Below are 16256 nucleotides of genomic sequence, written 5' to 3'. Positions count from 1 at the left end.
GGCGCTGGCCTGGTGGTGCTAGGGCACGGTAGAGGAGGCACAGCTTCTAGGACTGCAAAGCATGGTGCAGGGTGTATGGCCTCCTCTTTGAGGAGAGAATTTTGGCCAAAAGCATCAGGCACGCAGAGTTGGCTGATTTCTCAGAAGAGCCAAAGAAAGGAGAGGGATAGAAAAGACAAAAGCATTCATCTGATAGAGAAGAGAAGGAGGTCTTGCTTAAAGCCTTCCTTGCTGAACCCCACTATCCTCCAGGCCTTAGCCAGCTAGCTCTGAGCTTACCTCTCCAGTCCTCACTGGGTTGCCCGCTCTTCAGCCTTAACAACTGCTTCCTCAGCTTTACTCCAATCATTCCGTTTCTTGCCAGTTCCTTACAGAGAATCATACAAGCACATTACACCCAAGTCCTCCTTTCCCCATCATTTTTTCCACCGAGCAGCAAAGCAGCACACAAATTCCCCTCCTTCTTGCAAGCAAGTCATTCTGGCCAAAGCCTGTGAGGGGAGCAGGCACACGGGGGAAGGGCTGCAGAGGTCACTATCATATCCATAATTCAACAAGAAAGGTCAAAAAAGACTGGGGCATACAATGGGATAACAATGTACACCCAAAAGAGATGGTGGGCTGAGCGTCCTTGGGGAGTCAGAGCGGAGCAGGCCATCTTCAGGGGAGGAAGGATGTGAAGATATTCTCCATCCTGTCTCCTGGTACAGAATGGAGAGATGGCAAAAAGATGACACAGGCATTTGGGGAATCCATTCTTCTTCAGATTTTGCATTTACTGCCCAAGAAATGGCATCATTTCTTTCATCTGACTCAGTTCAATCCTGGAAAATCAGCACATTCATAGCCCCCAGCAATTTAAACCTGAGTGCCCCAAACACTTGCAAGAGGAGGCAAGCAGCTGTGCATACTGCGCTCAAGTCCTCACAAAAGAGATGCAGGGCATTAAAGCCACCCATAATTCAGAAGATATCAGGAACGTTGACATCAAGTCTGTTGTGCTGTTGTTGATCCTCCAATGTGTCAAAGTTTAGGTTCAACCACCTTAGTATAATTGATTTTAAAATGTCATTCAGCTCAGAGACAAATCTAATGGAAACCTGGCTCCAGTAGCCCTAGGGCTTAAGAAAATACTTGTTAAACAGTAGTGGTAAACTACTTATGCCTCTTTAAAATGAATAAAATTACTATTTATGTAAGAAGTAAGCAGTCAGTCTGAACTCATTTAAACTTGTGAAATACTCAGATCTCTGAATCAAGTCAATATACAAATAAATGATCAGTAGCAATTAATAGAAAAGTTTCTATTACACTTGTAGGAACATAATATATGCTTCTATTTATGACTTTGGCATTTACACTCCTGGAAAGTGTTCAGGTTAAAAAAACAAACAAACAAACAAAAAAACCCACCACAAAACACACACACCACCAAACTCCCCCACCCCTCCGAAAAAAAAAAAAAAACAACATACACAAACAAAACAAAAAATTGCTTTGTAACTGTTACAGCAGACTTAGGTCTTGTAGAACTGATGGCATGTATCTTACTCTGGTCAGGGGCCAGTTCTTTCTTTCCTCACTTTTCCACTGATAACTGACATCAAGCTGACTTAATTCCCTTGGGTGCAGATGGCAGGGACTGCTGACAATAAAATGTGTAGCAAAAGACTGGGAAGAAAACAGTCAAGGTGGGACTTCCATCAAATACAGTAGGAAAATGAAGGTAGGTCCAATGAAGGGAGATGACATCATCCCCAAAATGAAGTAGTTAATTCATTCGCTCTCATGTCCTTCACAGTTTTCAAGATAAGGGAATGATACGGTATATGATGATATTGGATTATAAGCATTTGTTCTGTCAAAGTGATTTGCACAAGTGAAAGGTTAGAGGTAGCTAGCATGCTCTGGATGTACAAATAAAGAATTACAAAAGTACCAATTCTAGAGATTCATGCAGCCACCAAAGCACCAAGTTAAAAAATAAGGCTGACCAACTCTCAAAGCACAAGCAGAGCAACTTGGCATTTGGGCAGGCTATGGCTCACCGAGATGACATTCTTTAACACTGACACATTAGCACTTTTAACAAGCAGTGGAGCAGAAGAAAGCAGAGGACATCTGCTTCTCAAAAAAGTTTGGCTCCTGCAGAACAAAGGTGGCTCAAAGTCAACTTCAGAGGCACTGGCTGACCACTTGAGAAACTTGGCAAGGTCTCCCTACCTCTTGTCCTCTTCTGCTGAATTGCTCACTAAACTAGTACCTTTTTTCTTTCTCTCTTCTTAGTGCAGTACCATTCAGCAAGAGGAACAACATTAGCCCCCAACAATAGGGGGCTTAAATCAGAATTTACTCGTAAGTATTGCATTTCAAGAAAAGTCAGGTCATACTCCAGTGAAGACAGACTGCCATTACATGAAAGCTTGGATAGTTTTTCAACTTCAGGTTGAGTTTTCGTATGACAAACCTGAGGCTGATAGCCTCTTTCACTGCACAAAATATATAGAATTGGCCATAAGTCTTTAAAGCCCTGATGTATTCCAGTCCATTAGTTTTTACAGTTCAATTTATGTTGTATTACGAGGAGATGTGCTGAACTGCCCAAAAGTACAGATTTGCGAAACTATCCAAAAATAATCTGGAAAGCAAGAAAGTCAGGATACCAGCCAAATCATAAGCAGTGTGGCCATTTTGCTACCAGTTCAGCTGGTAATAAATTTTTTAAAGCACTATTAAATGTATCTAGATGAATTTGACTTTAAATCACACTTTCTGCTGAACGTTTAAAGAACTGTCGATTTAAAATGAAACATACACACAGACAACTGATACAGGTTCACGTACCACGTGAATAATGACAACCCATACATCTTCCTCTCTTTTAGCTTTGCACAACATACAATTAACCGAGCTATTACATTGCCACACAGTAATCAAAAGTGATTACCCCTACCAGAAACACAGCTTCTAGGTGAATTCTGCAATCTGGAAGAGTTAGCTGGCAAAGACAGAAGTCTCAAGGAAGTAGAGCTAGTGAGAGAAGATGCAGCATCATTACCATCACAATACATCTTCCTACCGTAAAGGAGTGAAATACTGTTAATTAAGCTTATCTTCTGCAAGTCGAACACATGTTGGGACTTTATATTTGCTTACTCTAAAATTTGCATGACAATTGAAGTATTACCCAAATGCAGAGTCATCATATAAGCAGCAGAGAGCCTGTCTGATCACTTCCATATGAAACCATGGCAGGTAGTGAAGGTTTGAATTATTTCTGCTTCTCTTCTATGCAGTATCTGATAGAGAATTCTAGGCTCCAGGGCCATCACTGTGCTGCTTTTCAATTCATACATATTCATGGAGAGACTCTCTGCAAGTCACTTCCCTAACTGACATCTGACAGTTCTTCTCCCACTTCCAAAGTGCACAGCTATCCATAATCCCTGTTGAAAATACGGCAGATTAAAAATAATGTCAAGAACGTTTAACAAACGTTGGGCTGGCTAACTAAGTACGCAGTTAAGAGCATTCTGTAGGTATTTTACACAGCTAGGTTGTGATACATTGATGTTTTAAACTGCCATTAAAAACAAGCTGAAAGCAAGTTTGTGCTAACTAACTACAGTAAATAAAAAGTGAAGGGAACCTGCATATAGAGATATGTTTGGAAATGTGCTCTGGAAGAATACTGAACACAAAAAACTATACCAGATTGTTATTTGAAGACAATCGTGTATTAAATACCTCCGCTTGGCCAGTATCATTTATGCCATTTTATAAGCAGTTTTAGCAATCCTGCTGCAGTGAGACGTTCAAATTCATCCAAATGTAGCCTCTTCAGGTCAAGAAAATGGACTTTTAACAAGCGGCAAATTAAAATGTCAAGAGCAATCATATAGACACTTGTTTACAAGACTGTTATTATTTTGTTTTACAGGTCCAAGAAGGTTTGTCTTTCTCAGAAATTGCTGTGCTAACATTTTCACCATAAAGGAAAGGTACCAGATAACATCAACAGGTTTTTGACACCTCGACTTAAATTGCAGAATTCTTAGGCGAGGACAGAGTCCCTCACTATTCTCAAACCTTTCATACTCAATTATAATAAAGCAAAATGTTGTAAGCAAAGTGACAGGCATCTGCATTTTTAAAAGTGTATCTCTCACAGAGGGAAGATGGGGAGATGATCTTCAAATCATGCTGTTTATAGCTGTCATTTTTACGGGGCTCTTTAACTGCATTCAAAGACTTTGCTTAGCATATTCATTTTCCATGCAAAAATAGGAAGTACCATAAGTACAAATCCCAATTCACAGGCACAAGATGAACACAGATTTCAGAAAATCCTAAAGAAAATTAGGCCAATAGCATGTCCTATGTAATGTTTTACGGTAATTCACAGACTGTCAAAAGACCACATGCTGGCCCCTACGTATGCAGAGAACAATTTGCCCAGCACTGGAATCCTTTGAAGTAGCATCCTTCTTCCCTTCAGATGTCATTGGTGGATGAGAGTAAGAAATTTCTCGATGGACTTAATCTGAAGTCTATTCCGATCAAAGAGAAGAATACTATTTGGGCTACACTGAGCACTGTATCAAGATCTTCATGCCCTTTTTTCCTGAGGCAGTAAATTATTGGAATAGGATGAGAAATGATAAATATCATACTTTTGTCAGCACACATATGTTAGTGGGTAATGATTATATAAGACAAGCTTTATGCTACAGAAAAAAAGAACTACTCTGTTCTGTATCAGCTCATATTACAATGTTAATTGAAGTGATACATAGCATCACTTCAATGTGATAGCTTCCAGTAGTTAAACGGTTAACAGCTTTTACTGACAGATTTGATTTTCCACCTTTTCTACACAGAGATAAAAGCAATGGAATGTCTTGTTTTGATAGGGACTTTGGCTTGTGTTGGTCATGTATATAAAGAAATTATACCTTTATTTTAGAGGAGGTAAATCAAAGAAATACCCTTTGCAATTGGCTATGTTAGAGGTACTGTTTATGGCACTATCTTAAAAACATACAAGTGAGTCAGAAACTTTCATTAAAATCTCACTACATGGTAATCCATCCCTAGCAAGCAATCTATTTTTCCTCGAATTGACAGGTAAAAAGACCTTATGATTTCACTACTGCAACTTGCCTTGGCAAGAGTAAGGTGCTACGCTGAAGGTGGAAAACTTTCAGTGCAGTTTCTCTCCCTCCCTGCTGTTTGAATAACGGTAAACATTCTCAAGGAGAGGGCTGTTTTGTACTGTTCTGTTTTCTTTATTTCAAGCCTAAATATCCAAATCCTACAAGGGATGAGGTAGCCACTGAGATAACATGATGGGTCAGATTAAATATTTTCATATGACTGAAGCCCATATTCTTGCCTGTATTCTACTGTTTCTTCAGGAAATAAAATACAGAAAAATGCTATTGTGGCTTTTGATAAACATATTCTATTTCTTACTATGTGAACTTTTAAAAGTTTATTGTAAACTGATGTTTCATTTGTATTTTACAGTGCCCAGCCTAACCAATCCATGATTAAGATTTCTAGGTACTACAGTAACACCTGTAACAGTGACCATGAGTACCCTTAGATAAGAATTTTAAGCTCTCAAACGGTAGCTTCACAGATCTCTATTTTTCACTCAGGGATTTTAAAACATTTAAAATATTAATTACGCTTTACAACATGTTTATTTAACTAATTCTGGAGATAGAAAATTTGAGACAGGGAGGTTAAACCAGTCCATAGCAAGTAAAATTCAAATGTCAAAGCCCCTGCATTAATCACGCAATCCCAAATACACTGTGTAACATTTAAAGGTATTACATTTAGTTCTGTCAAAGACAATTCAGGGACCCACACAGAATAAGCCACAAAGCATCCTCTATGTCAATTCTTTCTTAAGGCCTCTTTAATTAGCAGGTCAGCAACATAATAAACCACAATGGCTCCCTCAGTATCCATCAAGCCAGCATGCAGAGCAGATTGGGAATGTTTTTTCTTTTCAACAAAACCATGATTATGTTCTAATTCCAGGTACTAATATTTCTTTCAGGTTTATTTGCTGAAAACTAGGTCTAGATCTGGCATATAATTTTCAAAGAGAAATCACAAGGTTGTATTATCGGGTTTGTAAATTGCCACTGACTTCACTTCCACAAAAGTGATGCTACAGTCCATAATGAGAAGGGGAAATTACAGGCAGCTGTCACATTTTACCCACATACCTTTTCATCCCAGGCTCCATGAGGAAAACACACACCTGCCTGTGTGAGATGAACTGCTGGAACAAAAAGTCTGATTACGCAGGGAGCCTCACCTACCTCTGAAGTCAGTGGGGGCTGAGACACTCAGCACCTTGCAAGATTGAGCCCAAAGGCATTATCAAGTCAAGATTTCAGGGAAAAATAGTTCCAGCTCTCAGACTTATTGAGGAATTGCATTGTCTTACTTAAACAGCGAAGAACCTTGGGGAGACTGAATTGCTGCTGTTACAATGCCTGCTGAGAAGGTCTGAATGACATCAATTAAGAAGAAACTTGGCAGGATGTAATCTGTTAATTTTATGCCATTTACATCCATTCTCTTAGCAATGCCAACTGTCAGCATTTGAACTGTTTAAGTTCTCTTTTTCTCATTCTGTCTCTGCCGCACAGGATTGCAAAAGCTTAAGTTGTAAAAGGAAGACTCGGCAGCCATTGTCATTCCAGGCTTCAGTGGATCTTTTCCTATGCCAAAAAATGTCACTGGCATCACTGTTATTAATTCTCAGGAGCACACTATTATTCCCAGTACATCTGTTATTGCCAGGATTACTGCATGCTTGTATGCTAGCTTTTTTCCCTTCTCTGTACCTCATGAACCTCCATACCTCATGGGTGCATCTGCCTCTACGTATTTGCCTCTGCCATCAGAGATCATCTGTTGCGGCACATAGTCAGTAGAACTGCTAAAAAACATGCTAAAAACCACAACATCGCAGCCCAGAAAAAAAGGGGGGTAGACATAATTTCAATGAATCAATCTCCTTAAGGAGATCAGTACAACATCATTTGGCTTAATTTGCATTTTCTATCTATTTCTGGCTGCTATGAGAAAAGCTGCTTCAGGTATACTTGCAGATAGAGCTAAATAATAATCATAAATACAATAAAAACCTGGGAAAATGTTTCTACGACAGTCATGGTCTGCCTAATGTTGGAGCAAAATACCATATCATAGCTGCAAATTATTACTGGTATTCACCAGTCTGAAAAAGTGTTTTACATGAGATCATTCTCCAGCCTCCCCCGGTACTGACACTGAAAATGGCTGCTACTACCCCAGGCACACAGTCAGGACGATAAACTCTGACCCAACAGGCCACGGTTTCCACTGGTATAAATCTGGACTTAAGTTTAAAAACACCCTTTCCCTAAACCGATAGCTCCTTTTTTCTGCCTGTAACAGCTAAAAGATAAACTAAGATACAAATACATGTGGTTTTAAAAACTCCACGAAAATAAGTTTGTATTTCCTCCTTTATCATTGTTATTTCTCAAGATTGTTCATTATTTACTACTTCTTGGGTATTTCTCATTCTTCATCTTAGTTCTTTCCTTTTTCCCACCTTTTCCTTCCCATCTCTCCATAATTTCTCTGTTTTCCCCTTTCCTCATTCCATAAGGTTCTCTTTCTTTTTTTGCCCTGTTCCCCATTCCTAATTTTTCTTCACGTGCTCCTTAACTGATTGTCTCTCATCCTTCCTGCAACCGCATGTACTCAGTTGTCCCTCCTTCCCCTTGATGGCCACTAATCAAAGGCACCAGAAATTCTTAAATTGCACCAGATATTCTCAAACCATTTATGCAAACACTACATTTCCTATTTTGACTCCAAACCTCTCATTGTTTTCCTTTCTCTTCCTCAACTAAAAAGACACTCCCTTCCCTGTTATTATCCATTCCCACTTCCCCATTCAGTTAATTTGCACTAGACCAATTTGTCTAGTTTTTTGTACCAAATTAATTTGTACTAGACCAAAGCCCTTAAACTATTTAGATTTTGGGACAGGTAAAATGGATTTTGAAGGGAAAGATTTACTACTGTGCCAGTCACTGTCTTGAACGTATTAAGGCTTCACCCAATCTCACACACACAGACACAAAGTAAAAATTTAGGAAACGGGTTTTTGCTTCAGAATTTGCAGTCTGTTAGGGCTCTCTTTTCAGTGAGGTGGCTCTGAGAGTCTAAACCCACTTCTTGGTGAATAAAAGACAAACGTACCACTGAGTCCTTCTGATACCATTGAAGACACCAGGTATTCGTCCATTTATTGTTGGGTGTTCATTTAAGCCACATACTCCTCTGAAATATTGGCTAGAAATAGTCCAGTTGCTTACATACAGGTATTGCTTAAATTCTTGTACTTCTAATGTGGGAAATAAAATGGGTGCTACTTGCTATACAGGGTAGGTACAATAAAATAGCTTCCGACTGGGCTTAGAGTATCTGGAAGAGTCTGGTGGACATCACTGCAAGCAGTTTTCATAAAGGTTGTTACAGTGAAAGAAGAGATACTGGGGTTAATATTAGAGAAGCTTTTATGTTGACTTTGTATCAAAAAACATCGTTCTGTATGATAGAGGGTTTAATAGCTTGCACTGGAAAAAGGGTAAAAATATCCCAGGCTCAGTTTTAAAATATTCAATATACACAGTAGTTTTGCTTACACACAGGATTCTTGTTACAGTTAATTCTGAGCCAAATATAAGCACTAGGAAATTAAAAGCAGGAATATCCGGACAACGTAGCATTTGGCTTTACTGCAGATTGCAATGGTTTCTGTTGACATAATTACTGCTGAAGTCTACTCCTTAGCAGCAAGCTCATTCAATATAATGCAAAAGCCAAGGGTAAAGAAAGAACAAGGAAGCCAGGTATCTTGGGTCAGTTGGGTGGCCAGGTAAGAAACTGTTACTGAGAACAGATCAGAGGAGCCTGTCATCATTCTCAACTCCTGCGCGTTTCCTTTGGAGAAGAACGCAGGAGACGCGCAGCAACGATTCACCTGCTCCCACCACCCCCCTGCACACACATGCCCACAGGCTCTCAGATCTGGAAGCTCAGAGCTCTCCCTCGGACTTCCAGTGGCTGAACTTTCCTCCTTTGTGCCAGAAGCAAGAATTGTCTCACAGAGATAAAAAGGTGTGTTTTACTGCTCAGAAAATTGAGGAACAGTAAACCAAGACTTGAAGGTTTCTATAATGACAAAGTACATGTTAACTTCTAGAAGCCTAAATTTTATACAGTTCTGTTTCACACAGACGTGTTTGAAAAGCTGTCAAAATGCATCAATAACTTACCATTATCTACCCTGCAGGAAGTATATGGTACTCGGAAGAGCTAGCATTGTAATATAAGATAACTTTCAGGTGAGTTGGCGGGGGGGGGGGGGGAAATGGTTATTCGGACACCATATTTATAGCATAAACCCTTAATATTTCAACAGAAAGCTTCAGCACAAAACAGAATTTAACCTGCAGTTTGTAGGACAGAGACCCATCACTTAAAAATTCATCTAGCTCAATTTTACTAACTAACCATCTTTTGTCATCAATTCTGGCAATACAGATTCATTTTCCCAAACACGAGAGCTTAAATCTAGACACATCCTGACTTATATTTAAGGGAGCATCTCAAACAAGTATTTACTTTAGAGTCAATAAAACCATAGTGTTAATTCAATTTCACAGATGCAGCCGACCAATTTGTTACTCCAGGGAAAAGTATTTTTTCCAACCTAATGATGAACTAAATAAGCAGCAATCTCAATTGCCCACGATCAAAAATATTTAGCCCTAGTAGCTAATTTGTAATATTTACTTGCCATGTCACGAGAGTATATCACGAGGTTGTTAAAACTTATTAGTTTTGTTTTTGTTTTGTTTTGTTTTTAAGGTAAAAGCCACCAAGTATCAGAATAGTCTCCATATTTTCATGACTTTGACTGCAGAAAGATGTGCATATGAAGTAGCAAATGGACTGTAAACATTTCTTAAAGTCTGTTACATAAATACCCAGACTGCTCCTGGACACATAACACTTCCAGGCAGGGCTTACAGGGGTTAGGACTAGTAGAAGTCCCATGAACTTCAACACTATCATGCATTAACTCACATACTTTGCAGCAGTATCATTGTCATCACTACCACAGCGGTATTTCCCAAACACAAAATGCAACAATTTTTTGAAAGAATGTATAAGGTGCAAATCAGTATTCTCGTCATAATTAAGCCTTCCAGATTTTACTGGCAGGAAGTTTTCCAGCAGCCCCCTCTGAAACGTATTTGCACTCTCCCATCCCCAGTTTGTGCTCGCTCAGTCCCTGTTAACACAACAGTTCCCTCAGAAGGAAAATAAATGACATCACTCAAGACAGTTTGTTCAAGTAATTTCATAAGATTATCACAGAAGTTTCCTGTCACTGCAGGTAGGTGACAGTGGAACAATAAGCGAAATGAACCATCAGGGAACTTCTCTTGTATAAAGCAAACAGATTGTAGGTTTTGTTAACCAAGAGTTTCCTAAATAGGGTAACTGAAGACTCGACTCTAACATGCATCAACGAATTCTCTCTCTCCCTTTTTTTTTTTTAAATTAAATCAATGTTTTACGCAGTGATTGATTTTTTTTTTTCAATTTATCCCTATGATCTAGAACCAAAGATCTCAATTACAATCTGAAGAAAAAGGAAAGATACTGCTGCTGCGTTTATCACTGACATAGAGAAGAATAAGACTCAAAACCTAGTGAAAGCGTTCTGTTCTATATGACAGATCAGACTTCCTGCAAGAAAAAAGTGATCCAGTGTCTCTGTTCAGATTAACTGTTTAAATTTTGTTGGGAATATATCACACATATCCAGACAGAAAGAACTGCATTTCGGCAAGCTTGAATACAAAACAGTCATTTCTCTGCTTCAATACCTGCGTGCACGTTGCGATACAAGGTTTCTACCAGCGTTTTTAGTCATTAAGTGTCTTCTTATGCAGCTTTTATAGAGCTTTCTACTGACATGAAGAATATGTTATGTAAACTAGTTTTTTGGGGTGGAAGGGAGGTGGCATACACGTAACTTTATGAAGAAGCCTGCAACATTTCTGTGAAAAGGCAGAATATCTCATAGCTACAGCAATGGTTCATTTTGATTCTTTTGTAAAAGCTATCAGTCAACAGCCAGTCGAGTTTGTTAAATGTATGACTCCATAAGATTTCATTACCACCAAAAATACCAGTGTCCTCAGCTGATGAATTATCGCTGAAAATTTATAGATACGTTTAGAGGAAGTTCGCTAGAACCATTTTTTATGCTAAATGTATTTTGTCTCTTACCAAATAGAAGCTGAACACCCCTTCCAATATTTCTTACCAGTCAAGTCTTTCATTATGCATAGCACTCCTTTGGGACTCGACGCTTCTTGTAACCCTGAAAGAAACAAATGTTGAATAGATTATATTATGGGGCTGAGTTTTGATACTACTTCAGATGAGCTGATAACCCTGAAAGAATATATTTGCTAGATTAATTCCCCACAAAGTTTGTGGGTTACTCTTTACTACAACAATATTCCTAGTTGTAACACGTGAATGTGACACTTTATCACCACTAGCTGCTTGTGTGATCATAGACCTCACTGATACTCTATGTGTGCTATTTTGAATGCAGACAAACACTGGCTACTTTTATTTTAATGCATCTTTTAACAAACATTTAAAATGTAGAAATTCAACATTTATCTAGAGATACATCATGCTGTCCTTTCCTATTTAACTGAGCAAACAGGTATAAGGCTTCCATTACAAGGATTTAAACCAGAAAAACATCATTCTTCCTCAAAAGTTGAAGTCCTAGGTTTTGTAGTTGGTGTCTGACCTTGTAAACATACATTTTGTGCTTGCCAATAACAGCCCAAAGTTTTGTCCCTCCGATTAACTGCACAGTTGATTCATAACACTGAGCCAGCTCATTGAACTGGCCCAAAGCGAAACATTTGAAATAGCCTAATCAAACATCTATAAATTACACCTGCAGTTAACTGTGGGTGTAAATCTGGATCACCAAAATCGGAAGCCAGATCTTACACACAGCCTTACAAACCAGAGCCACTCTCACGTCTGCATGGAAACCAACAGCCCTCTCAGCAGAAAGGGAGGCAGCTCTGGTGGAAACAAACATCCCAGAATAAAGCCAGCAATTACTGTTTTCACACAAAATCTGATTCCAGTAGCAAACAGAATAATTTTGCTCTGAATATTTAATTCACTTACTTTGTTTAGAGTGCATTTTAAGTGCTTACATTTTTAGCATCAACATGTTTTTATTAAATATCTGGTTTCCGCCTTAAATTTTGCTTTATTTGTTATTTGTTTTCGCCTTTTATTTTTCAGAGACACTGGTGCATGGTTTTAGAAAACTGAGCTGGTGGTCTCAATAATTATCCCCACCATTCTTTCTCCTTTATTTTTTCCTCCCACCAAAATTCAAAAACATTTTCTTTTTTTGAATGTAAATTTAAAAGCAAGTACAGTAACTAAAAACAAATACACCACTATTTTTTAAAATAAACACACTAACTTCCCAGTGCTATGGAAAAATACAGCAACAGCGGTGTTTACTTTAAATTCTGAAATAAAGCTTTTAAGAGATCATATTTCCTGATACATATCTTTGGGGGGGGGGGGGGAGTGGGGAGAGCTAAAAGGTACACATAGTTGATAGCAAGAAGAAACTAGAGCTGAACAGACAAACTCTTATTCACAGCACTCTGATGTTCTTGTGGTAAAAGGATGAGTCCTATTAAAACAGAACATCGGCATCAAAGAGAACGAGTAGAGGTTATAAGAGGAACATAGAAAAAAGCAATGCATCTCAAAAGAATTCCTGCCAAGGAGATGCCAGCTGTCTCCACTGCATTTTACTGTCCCACTGTTTAATAAAATACATGGAAATTATTATTTTGCAAAGAATGATGTTGTAATTAGGTGATTCTATCATATGATGCTTTTTCTTACAACACTGCAAATTAGAAATGTCACATTTCCTACAGCTAAGGAGAGAGGGAGAAAGAGAGAATTACAGATTCATGGAAAGATGGAGTACTGCTATTTTCATTCAGAGCTCATAAAACCTTATTTCCTCCCTCTTCAGTAACTGTTTTCACTCTTAGATAAACAAGGTAAACTGTGTGGAGTATCTGCCTCATCCCGTATTCCTTATGCAAGACTCCTATCAGCTTCTGTAAATCCTTGACCCTTGTGGGGCAAATACACAACCAGAGTGCCAAGTGCAGAACTGCAGCTATCTGACAGGATCATCAAATAGATATTAACCACGGAGTGCAAAGAAAAAGGAAAAAAAAAAAGAATTAAAAAAAAAATCACAACAACTTAGGCTCATGGTCAAAATGGGCAATAAAACTGATAGGTTAAAAAAAAGAAAAACAAAATTAAAATAGTTCCCCCCACCCCCGTTGCTTCTTTAACATGTTATTTTCCATACAGTACACACACAACCACGAACAACTCCCTTTCTAATTAAGATGTTGTATTTCCTCTGCCTGACTAATGAGTATCTGATCTGCACATATTATAGAAGCCTGCATCGGAGTGAAACACCAGATTGCTTCCGTGCCTGCAAATCAGACTGTGCTGGCTAGGGAGTGTTACAGTGGTGTTAGGCAAAATTTCCGTGTTCAGCCGTCGGAGTCAAGACATTATGCAGAGGCAGGCAGAAGTTTTTATCACCTTCTACTTTTACAAAGCAATGTAATTTTAAGAAGCAAGAATATTCTCTAAAATAAAGTTGAATAGTAAGAAGAATAAGACACTGCCTTAAAATGTCAATCCCAGAATAACTGCAGTAGCTAAAACATTGCACAGATTCAACCAACAACAAAAAAAACCCACCATGTTTTCCCTTGTCCACCTATTGTGAAGAATGAGTAAATGAAGAAATAAGAAAATGACTGGTTTAAGCACTGAGAGTGTCACCAGGTTTAACAGCTCAGTCATTGCTCAGCTGTGCCGAAAGTGTCACACTGTCCTTGGAGCAGAAGGCTGAGGGGGGAGTTTGCCTTCCAAGGGACAGAAATCTATCCTAACTCATCGTTGTATTTCCCCTCCACACAGTTTAACAAAGGGTCCTCTTTGCCCTGACACCTGGCTCCCTGACTACCTCCTTGGCTATACAAGCAAATTTACAATTGCAAACCCACAGTGATTAATATCTTTCCTTTCGCTCCAATTTTAGCATCCTTAAGCATGCCTTCTCCTAGTCGGCTGACCACATCACTACCCAGTAGAAGCTGTATATCCAGATAAAATATACTGCTGCTTATAAATCACAGTTGTACACATGGATCCCGAACAATTTTTTTTGTCTGCAATGTACTAAAGTTTTCAGGATTACATTGTTCGTAGTATGGACCGAACCCTAAGAGAAGGCAAGTACTCACAAGCCCACTGTTTTCACAACTGCAACAGCTAGCCAGATAATCAAAAATAACCAGGAAACTAGTGATGCAAAATGAACAGGCCTCTGTATACCATGAAAGTAAGCCATATTCTTTCCAAGGAATTTTCTTTTGCCTTATGTGCTGGTTTTGGCCGGGATAGAGTTAATTTTCTTCATAGAAGCTGGCATGAGGCTGTGTTTTGGATTTGTGCTGAAAACAGTGTTGATAACACAGGGATGTTTTCGTTACTGCTGAGCAGTGCTTACACACAGCCAAGGCCTTTTCTGCTCCTCACCCCACCCCACCAGCGAGGAGGCTGGGGGTGCACAAGAAGCTGGGAGGGGACACAGCCGGGACAGCTGACCCCAACTGACCAATGGGGTATTCCACACCATATGACGTCATGCTCAGCATATAAAGCTGGGGGAAGGAGGAGGCAGGGGGGAAAGCTTGGAGTGGTGGCGTTTGTCTTCCCAAGTAACCGTTAGGCGTGATGGAGCCCTGCTTTCCTGGAGATGGCTGAACCCCTGCCTGCCGATGGAAAGGAGTGAATGAATCCCTTGTTTTGCTTTGCTTGGACATGTGCGGCTTTTGCTTTACCTATTAAACTGTCTTTATCTCAGCTCATGAGTTTTCTCACTTTTACCCTTCTGATTCTCTCCCCATCCCGCCGGAGGGAAGCGAGCGAGCGGCTGGGTGGGGCTGAGTTGCCGGCTGGGGTTAAACCACGACAGCTTACTCCCAAGTAGAGGTCCCAGCACCAGTGCCCAGGAGCTAGATCCCAGTCCCCATTTTTGCACAGGATATTTTCAGCCATATCAGCAGCAGCCTTATCTTAGAAAGGCTGAAGCTACGCTTCCTTGTTGACTGTGAGGAGCAAACCAGTTTCAAAGGGCATTCATGTTTCTTTCTGGCTGCACAGGATGCTATACTGGACTCTCCTGGACATGTGGATACTGTTCAGCCCGCCGCTAATTGCCACAAATAACAAGCACTCAAGCGTGACCATCTAGTGCATTCAGCTGTTCATCAGAAAAAGCCTAAGAAACGGGAGCGGATCCAGAGAACAAAGAATGGGCTCCAGGCCACAGGCAGTCTTCTGGGCTCCAAATACTGCCAGGCAGAAGTTGGCCTCCCTTCTTCTGGAAATACCATTTTCCCTCACACATGCTGCCTTTGAGATTTCAAAAGCAGTAGAGAGCACAGAATAGGACAGCCCTTGGGGCAATGGGGAGGGGGAAGGGATCGGGGACATCTAGGAAGGGGAGCAAAGCAAGAGCAGTTACTTTCTTCTGAGCATAAACTCTGCTTTTTACATCTCATCCACTGGGCAGAGTGAAGTGATGACTTGCACTTAAAACACAAAGCCATTTTCCTTCCTGATGCATAGCCTTCTACCTTTGAATTCTCCACCACCACCACCTCTTTTTTTGGAAATGACACCTCGTCGCAGCAGTTTGGAGGTCTCAATACAATTATGTGTTTGTCTGTGCTCAACCCATTGCACTGACAATTCCACACCAGACTACAGTTTCAGTCAGCACAGACAGTTTGAACATCACAATGAACACATAACAGCCTGCTAACACAGCTTTTAAAACCAACTTCTTTTTAGTTCAATATAACAATTTGAGAAATCTGCCTACACAGAACTGATGGTCTTACTGCACTGTCCCCGAAAACCATGGAAGAGTTGGACGGGTCATGTACATCCAGACCAGGGAAAATGGAAGGTCACTATAT

The 16256-nt window shown here is 39.8% G+C and overlaps 1 long non-coding RNA gene across 1 annotated transcript in view; it reads right to left on the bottom strand.

The window, feature by feature from the left end:
- LOC142087323 (uncharacterized) overlaps nt 1-11487 on the bottom strand; it is a 93507-nt gene extending 82020 nt beyond the window's left edge. The window contains exon 1 of the long non-coding RNA XR_012675416.1: nt 11429-11487. This is a non-coding gene — a long non-coding RNA (uncharacterized LOC142087323). The remainder of the gene's footprint in view (nt 1-11428) is intronic.
- Nucleotides 11488-16256: the final 4769 nt, after the last annotated feature.

The sequence above is a fragment of the Calonectris borealis genome, chromosome 12 (genome assembly GCF_964195595.1).
Source record: "Calonectris borealis chromosome 12, bCalBor7.hap1.2, whole genome shotgun sequence".
NCBI classification, from domain to species: Eukaryota; Metazoa; Chordata; class Aves; order Procellariiformes; family Procellariidae; genus Calonectris; species Calonectris borealis.
Note: the sequence above shows the minus strand (reverse complement) of the source record. Positions and strands in the feature narration are given on the sequence as shown.